Raw genomic sequence first — 13247 nt, 5'->3', positions numbered from 1 at the left:
AGAGAGGCAAAGGAATAAAGAAAATGGGGACACACACACTTCTAAAAGAGGTTGCTGCTGTGATAGACATTTTCTTTGATAAAAGCACAGCAGAATTCTTTGTTCCACGTTCTCTTTCTGGGTGGATGTGCTTAGTCAGGACATGAGGCCACTGGCCCTTGGACAACTCCAAGTTATTTGCCCCACAGCAATAGTAGTACCATACAGACCATTTTGATAATTAAATTCCCAGAAAACCTGTTCTGAATCACCCAATAATTAACTAAATTTGTATTTGGATGCTGCTGCCTGCTGCGGAGACTAGAGCAGCATGCAATAAATGCTTTCAGTTTCACCATGGTTTTATTACCTTCTTGGACCACCAGGGACCTTGTACATCCCTGGAGGGACACTTCTCAATTTAATTAACCTGTGGTCATTTAACCTAAAGAATAGTAAATAAAAGACAAATACTCCCCCTCCCCCATTTTTCTCTTATGGAGAATTACTATTACTAATAACAAAATAATTAAAATCCAAAATAAAACCACATAGCTTAGGGAAGGAGGAAGTTTGTCAAGGAGGAAAGGAGATAGAAGCCCGGAGAGCTGGTAGAGAACCCATGCACGCTGGATGTGGTGAGACAGTGTCCTTTGCTTGCAGCTGCAGGCTCAGGGGCCCAGTAGAAGGGAGACAAGTGGTAAATGCTTAGGATTTCATCAGCCCCAGGAAGGGCCCTTCCAAACACCAGCAACCCTCTAACAAGCTCACAAAGCCGGCAACCAGAACCAGTGTGCTCTTTCTGATGTTACACAGACGGTCTGGAATGTGAAGTCCCCCAGGGAAGGAAAAGAGGAGGATGATGTAAACTCCTTAACAAAGGGACGCCATGGACTGATGTCACATCCTCTCCTGAGAGCAGATATGATGATGAAAAAAGAAGGCTTGGGCTTTGGGAAGAGTGAGGAGGGAAACAGAGTCCAGGGTCTGCCGTTTCATTCACGATTTTACCTAGCACTGCTTAGCTGGTGAAACTCACACCCTTCATCACCTGAAAACCAGGCTACCAATGTAGATTCTATGTTAAGCATTTGGGGGTTAATTTTGAGTTCTCTATGACATAGTATCTCACAACACTGGTATAAGACAAGAAGATTTCCAAATGGCAGATCAAGGATTCGAATTTAGGTCAACCTAACCACAAACACACAGGCTCTTTTATTCTACCATGACCAGGCATGATGGAGTGTGACCTGTATTTAAGGATGGCCAGTTTCAGAATACAAACCAAGTCACTGCTTTGGCAGTTATTTTGAAAGAATTTAAAGATACGATTTAAAGGTACGGGTCAGAGAAAATGAGCTGATTTTGTGGATGAGATTGAAAAAAAAAAAGAGGAAAAATATACAGGAACCAATCCAAGTTTCTCTGACAGAACAGAAGCTAGATTCAGTGCCCTGGATATTATTTGCCAATGCCTACTTGAACTCTCTTTCTGGCTTCATTTAGGTCCATTTGCACACAAAAGAACTCATCACCTTTGGTCAGCTGTCACCTGTACCCTTTCCTGCCCTAATCTATCCCCTTTGTATGTCATTCCCTGATTAATGGATATTATCTGTCAGTTTCTCACTTAAGACAGTGTTGAAACACAACAGACCCCAGAGGACGCTCTTTATCATGTTGACTATCATGAGCATGCTGTGTCAGAAACCTAAATGACATGCTTGTGTCTATCATCAGTGTCAGAATTTACTGATCCATTGGAAATTCACAAGGTACCACGATTTTATATCATCAATTGACCAGAGTGACCCGCTTTCCTTGATAGTGCAGGCCAGGACAGACACATCTTCTTTTATTTAAATTTTAATTACTGATACCAACTCTCAGATCACACACACACATAGGTGTATCATGTGTAATGGCAATGGGTGGTACCAGAGAAATGTGTCATTCAAGTATCCAGCAAGGTACAGAGTCATCCTCCATTCTTAAAAAAGGAATCAAAAGCTGCTTGTGAAGTGGAATCCTCCCAGAGCACCACACAGTCTGAAAAACAAGAAACCAGTCTGCACAACATGGAATAATTAGGTCAAAGCCTGACCTGGCCACAATACGTTTAAGGAAGTAAATAGGATGGTCTCTCTGGTTCTCTCTCTCTATCTCCCCTCCCTTTTCCGTATCCATCACAAGAATCAGAATTCTGCTTCTCCAAGGCAGAGACCCGAACAATAGAACTCTTCTTTCTCTCAGCAAGTTTGAGACCTCGGAGAAGTTACTCTCTTTTCTTGTAGACTCTTGTTCCAGAGAGCCCTACTCCATACCCAGGAGGAGGGAATGCTATGGCAAAGGCCAAGAAAAAGAAGCCCAAAGTCCATACAGGACTTCCTGGATTCCGCTCCCCCCCAGCCTGCTACTCTTAATTCGTATTCTCTTTGCACACTTACACTCCCATACAGCTGACCGTTGAACCTAAGCATAAAAATCGCCAGTTTTCCCAGGACCATTGGCTCCTCATCTCGGAGGGCTCCATCGTCATAAAGCTTCGATTATGTAAGCTGCTCTTATTTCTTCTTGCTAACCTGTCTTTTGTTATAAAAGAATCAGTGTGACCCTTAATATGAGTGACAGCTTATCAGACCTGTCCTTCCCTGCAGCAGGAGCCCAGAATGACTTCCTTATTTCTCTCTCTCTCTCCCTCTCTCTCCCTCCCTCTCTCTCTCTCTCTCTCTCTCTCTCTCTCTCTCTCTCTCTCTCTCTCTCTCTCTCTCTCTCCTCTCTCTCCTTCCTCCTCCACATCAGCTCAGTCTAATCAGTCCTGCTCAGTTGGTGTCCCACGAATTTCTCTTCTTCCAGTGCTATAATTGCCTAAATTGAACTAAACACGTTACTTTCCACCCTCCCATGCCCCTCAGCTATCCTCAAAGTGATGGAAGGACAGTTTCTCTCAAGTCCAAAGCACTGTATGCAGTGATGAATGCAAACGACAGTGAGGGAAGAGAAAACAAACGACCAAATGATCAACAACTTAAAGACAAATTGACTCTTGAGAGCAAATATCAAGATAACAACAAGCTATTGAGAAAAGGACAGGTTGTGTATACATAGTTTTATAAAATATGCCCACAGTGAGATCTAAGTCCTAAGTAGAAAGTGTGACAAATTTTGTCAGATTGCACACTCATGTAGATGATACCCTAGTCTAGACTGAGAGCATTTCCAGTGTAGCAGACATTTCCTTAGAGCCTTTACCTTACAGCTAAGGATATTAATCACTTCCCACACTCTTGTTGCCTGCCATTCAGCATCTCCTTTCACGAAATATCTGTTTTAAATCTATTACAAAATGTATTCATCTTTTAGTTGTGACTTCGAAGAACTCACAACTAATTTTTAAAAATTTTATTTTTAAAATTATGAATTTTAACTTTGTCAAATAAAACTAATGTCTGCTTTCTGAGTTTGTCTCTCCATTGATTCAATCATATATTTCGAGAAAGAGAAAAATATGAATTCTAGGATTTCCATTTTGATATTATTTTCCTGAGTAGCACTTTTAAGTTTTGTCTCAAAAATATTAGCCAGCCCCCAGACTCTAATATTTTTTGTTTTCTTCTGGAGTTCATGTATCTTGAGCCCTTTTCTTTGAATACATAGGCTGTTTTGAATTAATTTTTTTGCTTTTTGAGAACATAGTATTTTGATTTTTGTTGTTGTTGTTTAAAAGATCCTTTCCTTGTTACATCAGAAGAGATAATGTTGACTGTCTGTGTCTGTTCCTGGGTTTCATTGTACATAGCTCCTCTGTCTACCCTGATGAGAGCCCCACTTGTGGAGCGTACACCTGGATAGCAAGCTTTGAACGCAGGCAATCCAAGTATCCCACGTTTCTCAAAATTGTTTTCTCCCGAGACCTTTGAATTTTCTGTTATTTCATAAGCTTTTGATTTTCACAAAAAAAGTCAACTGGGATTCTGACTTCGTGTAGCATCCCTAGAAATTTGCGGGGAATTATCTTAGCGTCTTTTCTACCACAGTATAAACTTGGTATATTTGTTCATGTCTTCAGACAAATATCATTAATTTTTTAGTATAATTTTAATTATATTTACTTTTGCATCCTTTGTGGGTTTTGAAGCAGTCACAACTATTTAATTTTTTGTTTTTATTTTCTGCTAGTATATAGAAACATATTGAACATCTTATACATAATCTTGTGCGTATATGAACAAAATTGCTTTGTTTTTCTTCCTTTCACAGTCTTTGTGTTTCTCCTTTCTTTTTCTTCTTTTAAGATTTCCAGGGCAATTTCAATGTAAGTGGTGAGAATCTGCATTACTCCTTCATTCACTGCCGATTGCTATAGAAACTGAGTTTCTGTAGGCTTCACTTACTGAGTTGAGACAAATTCCTCTGTATTTTTAGCTTACTGAAAATACTTATAATAAATGGATGTTGAATTTTGTCAAATATTTTCCTACTTCTAGTAAGCATATTTATTCTCTTTTTGCATAATGTGCAGTTACATTGGTTGTTCCCCCCCCACCCCCCAATATTCCTGGGCTAAACCATGATATAGTTTTTTATGTTTCAGGGAATTTAACTTGCTGATATTCAGTAAGGATTTTTTGAGCTATTGACCTGCAAGTATCTTATAACTCTGGCCTTTTGATAGATTTTCCTGTCTAAGCTATGCTGGTGTTTGTACCTCTTAGCTTCCTTATTACTGTCATTTAAAAATATGTCTTCATCAGTTCTAGGGTTGTTTATTGTTGCTCTAAGCCAGTGATTCTGAAGCTATCTCCAGCCATCTTAAATCAAAGCTGGTGGTCCTATTACCCACAGCTACTGATCTAATAAGTCTGAGAACAGACCGATAATTTGTATTTAAAAAATCATTTATTTTTAAAATTAGCATGAAGGGTATGAAAAATCATTATGGAGTTTTTCAACAGTGTAAACTGACGATTCTTCTTCCCTCCTCCTCGTATTTCCCTTCCTCTGAACCCCCCACACCCAAAGGAACCTCCCTCTGGCTCTCTTCCATGCTTTCTTGTCACATGTATTCTTTTGCTGTTCCCTCCTTAAGTGAGGCAACCCAAATTCAGAAAGATAAAAAGGGCACGCTTCCTCTCCTGTGGGTATGCTGGCTTGTAAGACCACATGCATAGGGGTGCTGGCTTGTACTATACACATACATAGCTACAAATGAGTGTGAATGTGGGAAAAGCCTTAAAGACCAGAAAGGAATAATTTGCTCTAACAGGTTATTAGGTGATACCATTACTTTCGTCCACGATCTCAACTTGGAGGATTCCTTTTCCAGAGATAAAAACATGTATCCTTAGTTCATCATCAACTATTTAGAATTAATATTCTACATCTCACATAAGATTTGTGAGTGCCATGACAGTAAAGTTCTGTTTTAACCACACTTTTCTGCTGTTGTTTCTATATCCATTATATATATCCCAATACTGAAAGTTAAAAAGCTTATTTCTGTTTTGAGCTTGTTTGCTGCCTACAACAAAGTTAAGAAGTGAAAATTATATTTATAATTCATACCATGTATAATTTTATGTTTTCTCCCTTCTTTCTGTAGATATGGAGTTGTAGCTGCCATTGCTCTGTTCAGATTGGGGAAGGAGTTCTTTACTTCAAGTGTCCATATGTTGGCACTCTCTCAAGTTCACTTGTCTGAAAACATGTATTTCAGCCTCGTCTTTTGAAATGACATTTCGCAGTGTACAGACTTCATGGGAAGCATCATTCAACTTGTTTAGAGAACTTTAAAGATAACCTGGCATTATCTTTTTACCCAAGCTGTTTCTGGCAAGAAATATACCATTTCCCATTTCATTTTTTTTCAATTGAATTTTAATGTCTTCTTTTCTTCCTCTGGCCTCTTAAAAGATTTTTCATCTATCTATGTATTAATTTATTTTTATTGTCATAATAATTATACATATTTATGAGGTACAATGTGATATCTTGGATTCATGTATATTCTGATTAGTTATCAGTCCAAGGTGATTAATAGGTCCACTAAAGTTTCTCCATGGCTTCATGGTGAATAAATTCAAGTTCCTCTCTTCCATTCTGAGTTCTATAATGTGAGGTTTTAATTCGCATATTGTATCATAGAATTTCAGAGTATAATCTAGTGCTCAAACAGTGATATCAGCCACTGTTCCATATTCTTTCCTGTCTCCGATAGTCACGGTTCTAGACTCAGCTTCTAAGTGCACAGCTTTTTAAAAGAGCCCACTTATGAATTAGATCACATGGTGTTTGTGTTTCTTGAGTTTGTCAAGTTTCTTAGACTTGCTTATTGATCTACTTATCCAAATTGAGGCAACTTTGGTATTAACTCTTCATGTACAGTTTTTCTTCCTCATTCTTTTTCCTTATACACATGTCTTATGGACTACATGATGACCTTCAAACCACAAATCTTTGCATGTCTTTCTCCTTTCCAGAATCTTATCTCTTGACCGTCTTCATAAACAGTCTTTCTTCTATAGTTTCCAATGTGCTGTTTAGCCTATACTATGGTGAAAGTTTTGTTTCACATGCAGAGTTCTATTCATTGTTTTTACAGTCTTCACCTTTCTGATAATATTTTCCAACAGTGCAGTGATTGTGACCACCTTTTCTTGTCTGGCTCAAAGCGTGGTTATGATAGCTGCTTTCATGCTCCTGTTCCTGTTGTCTAAGCTGATTATCATTTTTGAGTCATGTTTCCATTCTTTTCCATTGTCTATTAATTTTCTTTTGCCTAGTGGACCTTGTGAATGATAGGATGTAGAAACCAGAATTATGTCATCTTACAAGTGTATTGAATTTTGTTTTGAGAAACAGTCAACTAGAGAACATGGAAGCTTCCATCAGGATTATTGGTTGGTTGGGTCTTGATTTACAACTAATTGGCTTAAGACAATTACTTTAGTTTTGTATATTTTAGTTTTGACCTTAATCTTATAGTGTGGTCTGTTTTCTAGGATGAGCTTCTTACTCCCTAAGTGAGGCCTTTTAAGGTCTCAGCTTGAATGTCCAAATACCCTGCGAGTTCTTCCTTCCTTCTTCCTTCCTCCCTTCCTTCCTTCCTTCCTTCCTTCCTTCCTTCCTTCCTTCCTCTTTCTTTCTTTCTTTCTTTCTTTCTTTCTTTCTTTCTTTCTTTCTTTCTTTCTTTCTCTTTCTTCTTATCTACTTTAATCTGTGTGTACAAACACTTTAAAAATCCTTTATTAAAAATATGTAAAACCAACACTCAAAAAGTTCACCTAAACGTACAGGTGGATGACTTTCCCAAGAAACCACAGCTGCCTCATCTCCACTCAAGTTAATCAAACAATGGGTGACCAGTGTTCTGGGGATTCTTTCCTGATATGTTTCAGACACTGTCTATGTCACCACTCCCTGATTTCCACTAGCACAGGCTACTTTATAAAGATGGGAGCAAGTACCCACTGCCACTTAATCATCTGCTGTCTGTGAGTTCTTTCTAGGTGTGCCAAAGCTCCAGCATTTCCTAGCACAGCTCAGCCTCCTTCCTGTCCTTTCCTTTTAGGTCTCAGACCCAGAATACCTACTCCTCTCCTGACCTCTGTTAAATCCTGTCATAAAAAATGCTAGCCCAGCCCACCAAGTATCAATGTCAAACCCCTAAACGGATTTCGTGGCATCACCTTTTGGAAGTCTCTCATTGCTGATACCCTGCCCAATGAACGACAGAAACGTTTGCAACTTAGAGCTCTGTCCTGGACTCCTTTAATTCAGCAAGACAACACTTCCACTTGACATCCAACTTCTTGCATTCTGGATAGAAAGTCTCATTCATCTAGCTGTGAAATCCTGTAGTTTCCCTCCTGTCTAGGATCCTCTCGCTGACTATTTAATGCCTGGAAACAAATGCCTTCTATATGTTTATTATGGTTACCCTGCTGTGGAGTTGAGCTGGTTCAGTATCAGTTATTCTCTAGAAAGCATAAGTTTGAAAGCCAGAAGCACTGAGTACTGAAGTCTGCCTCTGTCTCTCCTTTCCTAATTTCTCCAGATTTAATCTTTTTAAAAATTTTAAAATTTATTTTATGTATATGAGAATACTGTATCTTTAGACACACAAGAAGAGGGCATTGCATCCTATTACAGATGGTTGTGAGCCACCCATATTGTTGCTGGGAATTGAACTCAGGACCTCTGGAAAAGCAGGCAGTGCTCTTAACCGCAAAGCCATCTCTCCAGCCCTCCAAGCCAATGTTACCTGCAAGTCCTGAGCCCTTGTTACAGCTGAGTGCCCACAAGACTTGGACTTATGGGGTTTTATTTATTTATTTTTTACACAAATTTTCACTGATTAAAATATTTGAGCTAAATTTCTGTACTTTGTACTTTTTTTGTAAAACAAGAAGATACAGTGCAACAGATGTGTGTGGCAGCAGTCACTGAGATTCGAGGCAGTCCATTTGCTTCGAGTTTGTTGCCTGTCTGACTCTAATACTTACTTGTATTAGTGGCTGCTGTATGTAGGCAGATACTCTCATACTTAGGTAGCATGCCTATGCTATAAGAATGATGGACTTGCTATTTCATTCTCCATCATTGCCTTATTCCATGACAGCACCTAGTTTTCCCAAATTCCTTCTGGGGATGCAGATATCTCATTGAGGAAAGAAGCAGAAGGAGAAGACACAGACTGCAACTAGATTTGACCAATGCCTCTGTCTTCATGCAGGTGTAAGTTGTAAGTTCTCGAACAAGCTGTCAGAGGCCAGCGATGCTGTCTGCTTCCATTCTGTTTCCATGGGCAAGATGTGCTTATGCCTTTGAGCCAACAAACCTCTCCCTTGCTTAAAAGCTTCTTAGATATCACTTTCCTGGAAATTCAATTTGGCTTTGCTCTGAATTTTATACCCATAATTTTGCTTGGAAACTCAAAGGAATGGAAAACTATAATTGTTTTGTTTATGCAATAGGGATATTGGCCTCTGTGTTTTACAACCAAAACTGCTTTTTTCCCCCTGAATTTATTGTGTTAGGCGAACAATTATTTGGAGGAGTAATGATATCAACCACCATTTTTGAGTGCTTGCCATGAATAAGTCACCCTGTCAAGTATTTTATGTAGACAATGCCATTTAACTCTAACCACCACCCTACAGAGCAGAAATGCATGTTAACCTCCTGTTGCAGATGAGGAAGTGAGGCACACTGGGGTTCTAACCATTGCCCAGGATCAAATAGAAAGTAAGTAGTGAAGCTGGAATCCCAAATATCTGCACTGAAAATTCCAAGTGCTAGCCAGGTTGTGTCCTCTGATCCCTGGTTTGTAACGAGGACAGAGGCTATATCAAAATCAGCTGCAGACAACCCACCCACTGACACTCCAACTTGCAAGATCTAAAAGTCTTTCTTACCTGGCATAGCATGTATGTGGGCCTTGCTCACTCAAGTATTCGCTATGAGAAGGAGGCCCTTTAAAGTACATGTCTTTTTAGAGTAGAAGTGAGTAAAGCATGCAGAATAAGTCATCAAATGTCACATTGGAATGTGCAAAGCTCGTGGGAAGTGGGTCTCAGTGGCTGTGTTCTTCCTGACTTTGCAGCTCTCGCTGAGTATTAACCTCGCATCTGTTAGCCCTAGAAAGCAGGAAAGACTAGGGCGCGCAGACAACCTTTTTAGTGTTCTCTCTGCCAAAAATGCCATGGATAGGCTTGGATGAGGAGACTGGGTAAACCTTGAGAAGTGTTGTCTTTTCTCACTCTGGGGGCTGAGCATTAAAACTGGAAAGGGCCCAGTAGACATTTTTCTTCATCCCTGTCATCTTACAGATAGGGCAACTGAAGGCCAGAGCCAGTACCGGGTGACAGCGCAGTCAAGCGCACAGTCTCGAGCCGTATGTTCTTCATATGATGTAGGGAGGCTTTGGCTGGGGAAGATTCTGTGATCTAATCAGAGGGTGACCTCAAATCAGCTTCTGGCTGCAGAAACAGGGTTGAGCGAGGCAGGCAGGGAGTAGGAGCTGGCAGTGGGAGAGATGATGAGTCAATTGTGAGCCAAAATGCCAGCCATTAAAAATAGAGCTAACTTTCCCGTTCTATGTCACCTAAACTTTTGTCGACATTTCCAAGCTGTCTTTGGACATCAAGGGAAACAATATCTTACTCTACTGCATTGGTCAGTTCTCTGATGGTTGGTAGCAGAATGTAGAGAAAATTAAACCTGTGGGGTTTGCTCTCAAAGCTTCTCACTTGCTTCCATAGTTTGGAAAGATTTTTATGTTTGGTGCCATCATCAGCAGTGAGGAAAATGGCTTTGCAAAGGTGGATGGATTTCCCAAAGACTTGAGCTCGATTCACTACATAGGTAAGATCTAGACCCTGTGTGCATCTGCCATTCTTTCCGTGAGCTGCAGCTATCAAACCAAGTACAACAGATCTGAATTTAATGGAAATAGCCACATGAGGACACACTTTGAGTGGTGAACAGAGCTGGGTAATTGTATTCATAGGCTCACCAGCTGTGTGTCTATGGCTGGCCACATAACTTGGCTTTAATGTTTCCACCTGAAAAATATTAATAATACTCGACTCATGAGATGAACCCAAAAGTTTAATGGTTAACTTTACATTTCAAAAAATGATTTGCCCACATATTAAATGTTTATGAAATAGATTATTCTAGACCCTCATATTAGCACTCAAAATATTCAACAGAAGCAAAAAAAAATGAAAATTGGGTGCCCAGAGTATCAACAAAAATTCCTAAGTGTGCCTTTGAATCAAGCTTCTTCATGGCATGATTACTTATTCCACTATCAAATGACACTGCTGATATTCCTCCTGGCACGCAAAAGGTATATGATGGCCTTTCAAGCTTTCTCAAGCTTCTTTGTTTATCCCGAATTAGAAATACTTCAGGGAAAGCCTTGTCTCTACCAGTTTGAGGTATGTGCACGGAGAAAAGAGAAAAGAGTTGAAAAGAATATATACTATCAGAAGATTCCCCCACCCCAGGATATAAGCTTTCTGATATGCTTTTATCAGCCATGCCTTCAACTTTTGAAAAGGAGAAATAGATATATTGTGACAATAAGAATGAAGATACAGTTCATGGTTTGCAATCACAGAAATGATCATAAGTTAAAAATTTCAGTGAATTGGAATATCTTTAATTAATTAGAACAAGTTCATAATGGAGAACTTTTGATGTGTGTGTGTGTGTCTGTTTGTCTCTGTCTCTGACTTTCTGTCTCTTTCTCTCTGTCTCTGTCTCTGTCTTTGTCTGCCTTCCCCCACCCCGGGGCTTCTCTATGCAGTTCTAGCTGTGCAAGAGCTTTCTATGTAGAGCAGGCTGAATTGGAGGCTCACAGTCATCTGCTTCAGGCTGAGTGCTGGGATTAAAGATGTGCTCCACCAAGTCAGGCTTGATGTGCCTTTTCTGAGAATGATCCACCCACCCATTCAAATACGTGAATTCTTGGTACTATACTTACAATAACTGATAGTCTCTTTACAGGTCAGAGATGGATAGCTGGCCCAATCTGAGAGCCACTGATGGATGTTGGACCTGGGGTGATAATCAGTATTTTAGGAATCTTCCTCTGGGAAAGTGACATCCTTTTAAGGCTACCATGTGTAAAGCGACTACTGCAAAGTGAGAGAAAGAGAAACTTGGTGCCTGGAAAGAGGTAGGAACCAATGACCCACAGCTACACAAAGCCTTGGTGAGACTCTATAGGTCCTGAGTTTCAAGTCTCTGTTTCCTGTCTTCCAAGAGTGCAGGACTGTCACATTCTAAGTAAGAGAAAAGCATGGGTTCTTCCAACAATCCCCATGTTTGCACATCTGATTCTGTATTGCTTGTATACCTTTACTGAGATAGAATCTGTAACCTCTGAGTGTTAGAGGCTATAGTCCAACCATTGTGTTGGAAATACCTGCTGGCAAGACTGCATTCCAGATGTGGCAACACAGGGCTCCAGGACACCACATAGCAAGAATACAGTTGTGATGTCTCTGTATTCAAGGTCACTTGGTGTGAAGCCCCAGTTCCTTTTCACCAACATGGATTCTGCATGACTAAACTGGAAGCTTCTTCAAGATGACCCCATCCATTTACTTTCACTCCATGTAGCACCTGAATTGTGGTATTGACTTTTCTGATGGTGTTTATATAAAGATAGAAAGGAAAAATCTTTTCTACTTCAATAATTTTCCATTTGGGCAAAACTTCTCTTGCTTTGATTTAGGAAATAATCACATTTCTTTCTCCTTTTTGTTGAATCCTGCCTGTTCTCTCAGCTTTGTGTCAATGAGGAGATAGGTTTATTTAGCCAGTAATTTCCACTGCAGAAAATCTTGGGCCCAGATTGCCCTGCAAAAGCAATATGTTCTGTTTTATTTTTATATTACATTATATTTATTTTAATTGCATTCTCCATCTGGTCAAAGATGGCATTAGGCACTGTAAATGAAGAAAAGAAACAAAGATAGAGAGAGAGAGAGAGAAAGCTAACCATGATAATAACTGAGATTATTATTTCTAAAAGATCCATCTAGGAGCACAATAGCCTCCACGAGTGGGCAAATTCCACAGCCCTCTCACGAGAGAGCTTGGGAAAAATTGTGGGAAAGAAAGAATATGAAGATAAACTGATGACTGGATTCTAGTGCTTGTTTGTGGCTAGGATGGAGTTTTGCATTCAACCCCTTCCTGGGTCAGTTCTTAGACAGTGTGTGTGTGTGTGTGTGTGTGTGTGTGTGTGTAAGAGAGAGAGACACAAACATACAAAGAGAGGGAGGGAGGGAATCAAAAAATGATTCTTTTTTATCATTTTTAATCTTTTTTTATAATTTATTTTTTCTCAAATCGTAATTCATTCACACAGGGGTTATAAACACAGAAAGGCAGGATGTGGGGAAGGGAATGACACTGGAGTGTGGGTGTTCAGGGGGAATACAGATATCTTCAGAACCGGGTATCAGCTGGGTGAGGGTTCAGGGGATAAGTCACTATGACTCTGCCTATGATTCGCTTGACCTTATCTAAGTTGGTATTGTCTGCCAAGGCTACCTATTTACAAGGTCTATGACTACTCAGGCTTGTAGATTCTTAAGTAACTTCTACGCTATCTTTGGTGCTTTGATTTTTTCCAAAGGCGTTCAGAAGGATATAAATGCAATTTCAACAAAAAAAATTTTAATATAAACTCTAGAAGGAACACACACACACAGAGAGAGAGAGACAGAGAGAGACAGAGAGAG

The sequence above is a fragment of the Grammomys surdaster genome, unplaced genomic scaffold (genome assembly GCF_004785775.1).
Source record: "Grammomys surdaster isolate TR1022 unplaced genomic scaffold, NIH_TR_1.0 165, whole genome shotgun sequence".
NCBI classification, from domain to species: Eukaryota; Metazoa; Chordata; class Mammalia; order Rodentia; family Muridae; genus Grammomys; species Grammomys surdaster.
The sequence above is the reverse complement of the archived record's forward strand: the minus strand, read 5'-3'. Positions refer to the sequence as shown.